This window comes from Belonocnema kinseyi, chromosome 5 (assembly GCF_010883055.1).
Source record: "Belonocnema kinseyi isolate 2016_QV_RU_SX_M_011 chromosome 5, B_treatae_v1, whole genome shotgun sequence".
NCBI classification, from domain to species: domain Eukaryota; kingdom Metazoa; phylum Arthropoda; class Insecta; order Hymenoptera; family Cynipidae; genus Belonocnema; species Belonocnema kinseyi.
In genome coordinates, this window is record NC_046661.1 from 8,125,544 (window position 1) to 8,129,586 (window position 4,043).

The 4,043-nt window shown below is 28.7% G+C and overlaps 1 protein-coding gene across 6 annotated transcripts in view; it reads left to right on the forward strand.

Annotated features, from left to right (window-relative positions):
• Nucleotides 1-614: 614 nt before the first annotated feature.
• Nucleotides 615-4,043, forward strand: part of LOC117172747 (zinc transporter 1) — a 491,563-nt gene continuing 488,134 nt past the window's right edge. For all 6 annotated transcript variants that reach the window (XM_033360933.1, XM_033360935.1, XM_033360939.1 and 3 more), the window contains exon 1: nucleotides 615-1,000. The gene's annotated coding sequence lies outside the window, so the exon portion shown is untranslated. The remainder of the gene's footprint in view (nucleotides 1,001-4,043) is intronic.

Sequence of the window (4,043 nt, forward strand, 5' to 3'; positions counted from 1 at the left end):
TCATAACAAATTCAAAGACAAAACAAATAGTGTAAATGTTAAAAAAATGGTTTGAACAAAAAAAACAGAAAATGCACCAATAGATATTTCCGAGGCGAATATAAAGGTGTTCTTGCTTTCTCGATACAACAATTAAATTTTTTTTTTAATTACTCAATATTCAAATCCATATCTATCAGGCATCTTAGGTTAAGTTTGATAACTCTAAATGTCTTTGAAAGAGATTAAAATGTAAATGTTTTCGCTGCTTAGTCGAGGATAAAGACAAAAGGAGAAATACGGCATTCCTAGGTATTGAGATTTTTAATTCTTTTGATTGCGAGCCTTATTACCGGGTTCATTCTGTTTTGCGTACAAAAACATAATATTATTTCTTTGAGTTCGTGAACATTCTGTCTGAACATAGGGACTTTCTTTTATTATCACGTACGGAAAAAATACGTACATTTTTTCTTCAGAAAAGAAAGATTAAAGTTAATTCATAGTCTTACAAAGAAAAATGTACTAAAACCATATTTCTTTTAAGATATAGCATTTTAAGTATTATCGTTATCGCTTGATTCATTGGTTCAAGAGCCTCGATTGTCGATTGTGATGATAGTTGCTAACTGGTGTAATCATTGCCAGTAAAATCTCAGCAGCTACTATTGCAGACAGAAGTGTACAGAGATACACTTGCGTATCATGCAAGGTAGCTTAATCTTTGTGGTGTTTTTAAATCATAATTGCGTGTCATTATCTTTGCTGAAAGCTGCTAAAGCTGTGAATAGTGGAACAAAACATCCGGGTGGCGACTTTTGATTGTTTCTTGTCGTTATTTAATGTGTTCTTGAGGCAATTAAAGCCACGTAGCCAAAAGAATAAGATATTTCGAAACTTCATTTTTCATATATCTATAATAACGCTTTGTTTGTGAAAAAAGTGAAATTACGACAATCTTTTTCTTGTATTGAAAACAGTGTATGGTCACGTAATTCTTCATAGCTATTTAATAATAAGGGTAAGTGTTGTACACAAAGTGTTTAAGTAAATTCACAACCTAAAGTTTTTTTAATTCAACAATTTTTCTACTAAAAACTTACTTTGTCATATCCTTAGTGATCCCGACTGAAAGAAATACAGTTCTTTGATAATATTTATTAATTAGAAATTTTTGTCCTCTAGACCTACACGGAGAGACTTCCTATATCAATATTTGATTTGTTCTTTATGTATAATTAAAATAAAATGTAAGAATTTATGGATAATCGGAGTAGTGCTATAAATATTCTTACTATAATAAGAGATGATGGTATTAATTTATGTATCATCATAAACTTGAGCGAGCAAAAATTAGTATTCACGTTTAGAAAAAGTCTTATTTACTGTTTGAAAATGGTGGGTGTGAAAAATTGATATTGGTCAATAACAAGTTTTGTAAGAAATATCTTTAAAAGTAAGAATTTGACGTAACATATGTTGTAAGAAATGTATGAAGTTTTAGTACTAAAAACGCCCGAATGCTTCCGAGCTATTCCGTCTAAAGCCGAGCTCGCGACGATCGCACCATATGACCCATCTGACGTACTGTACTGGGCTCATGACTTGGGATTCCCCGTCAAGTATCTTCAATCAAGCGTATGTTTGTAGTAAAAAAATGTCGGTAACTAGTGAAATTTAAATTAAAGTTTAAACCAATTTTAATTTGGAAATTTTTTATTTAAACTCTCAATAGTGTATACATATAAAATAGAAGCTTTTAGCACTTTTCAATTGAAAAGTTTCAATTAAGTGACATAAACTGCAAATTTAAACCTTCATACTTTGATATACTGAATTGTTTAAAGATCTCTGATTAAAAAATATGAACTCGCGCAATCGTTTTAAATTCTCTAAATTAAAACTAATCCTCAATTTTAACTCGCAATCATAAAAATGTGAAGGAATGAAACATGTCCCTCTTCCAACTAAATAAAAACGTGATAAAAAAAAGTTTTTTTTGAAAATATAGATTGCAATGAATTAAGATCAATTAAAATATATAACGTAAGACGAATTCACATAGCCTTGCTGATTAATCCAGTGAGTCAGTCCTTCCTTCCAGTTCCATAATAACCGTAGCAATAAAAAAAACTATTTTAAATTCCGAAAAAATTTTAAATCAACGCCTCTTCTCCTCGGACTCAACAACAATAAATATTTTTTAATGTCCTCTTCTAATTCAGAAAAACAAAGAAAATAAAAAGTTCTTTCTTCAAACACAATAAAAATTTTGAAAATAAAAAAGGCCTCTTCCAATTAAAAAAAAACTATATCTCTTCCAACTTAATAAAAACTTTACAATCATAAAATGTACTGACAATTTAACAAAAATTATAATTTCATCATTTCAAGGTTGAGAAAAATGTGAAAAATACAATAATTCCCATTTTTCTACACAATAAAAATGTAAACCTGAAAAAGTTCCTTTGCAATTGGAAAAAAATTAAACACCAAAATTAATTTTATTATTTTAAATTTGTGTCGTTTCAAATTAATAATTTGCAATTGTTGCTTAACTTTGCAATAACAATTGTAACGTTAAAAGTTTATATGTTGCACTCCGAAAATTTTTACCATTCAAGACTTTCTATTTCAAATGATTCAATTCAAATGATTCTATTTCAATGATTCATTCATACATTTAGTCAATTAAAAATTTTCGATCTGAATGGGTTAAAAATTTAATATTTTTGACTAAAACAATATTTGAATAGGATTTTAAATTAAATAAAATCGTTTGATTTGTGAATATGTTAATTTAAATTTATTTTCACATTAAAATTAGTTTAGAAAGTTTGAATCAGACATTTCAATTTACTTAAAAATTAAAGATTTCTTATTGAAAAAGTTGAATTTTCAACGTAAAAATCTGTAAATTGTTTAATTTAAAACAGATTTAGAATCATATTGTAAAATAGTTATTGTGCAATTTTTAAAACTCGAAATACAGTTTAGTTTTAAAAACCATTAATTAATTCCCGGTCATTTCCCGGTTTTCGGTCCAGCGTCTATCCCACGAATGATAAGTTAACAAAGCTCCAGATACAGATTATTGGGAAGATAAAGTTCAGTAGATGCTAGAATTTAGCAGGTTCACATTGCCATATTTATTATTTTATTTTAATTACTTTAAATCATGAATAATTAATCAGTATTTTTTTAAATCTTAATTTTGAAGTGAAATGTTCAAAATTTTGGTCTCATATAATTGCACATTTTTCAAGAGGTTCGAAAAAAATTTCTTCCTGAATATATTTTACTGAAAATATGAATATGTTAAATATGCTCAGAAGTTTAAGCAATTATTAATATAGTAAAAAACAATTTATAGCAAATAATGAGAAAGCTCATTTTTCTCGTAGGCTTAAGTAGGTTAGAGTTCAATATATTAAAGGCATTTTTTGTGAAGAGTTGGATTTTTTAGTGGTAATTATAACTTTCCTAAAAGCTTGTACCATTAGGAAATTTCTTGTCCTTCTATAAAGTTACTTTCATAAATTAAGAAACACTATTTGATTTTATATACTAGGATTATACCGTTCCTATACCGTTATATATTTATATGGACAAAGAAGAAGATTATTCATACTTAACTTGTGTAATTGTATATAATCTCTCCCTTTTATGGGTTTGAGGGCCACCGCTCCCTGTACATATATTTACAATTCCATCCTTAGTCTAACTTAAATACTACTTGTATTCTACTCTTTCGCATTACGTAGGATAAACAATAGTAACAGTAGTGATATTAATTCCTAAAATGAGCGAGCTTCCAGGACTTCCGTTTCCTCTTACCATAAAAAAATGCATTTTCCACGATATTGAAAACAATTTGTGTTTTTTACTGTCCCTTTTCAGGATCACCCGTTTGGCTCTGCCCTACTCCCTTGCTTTCCCTTACTTCATCCAATTTCTTCATTCACATCATTCCCTGTCCACTACCATCCAAGATCCATCTTACACACTCATCCACACTCAACTGTCCCTCTTCCTCTCCTGTACATCTCTCTAATACATGTGCC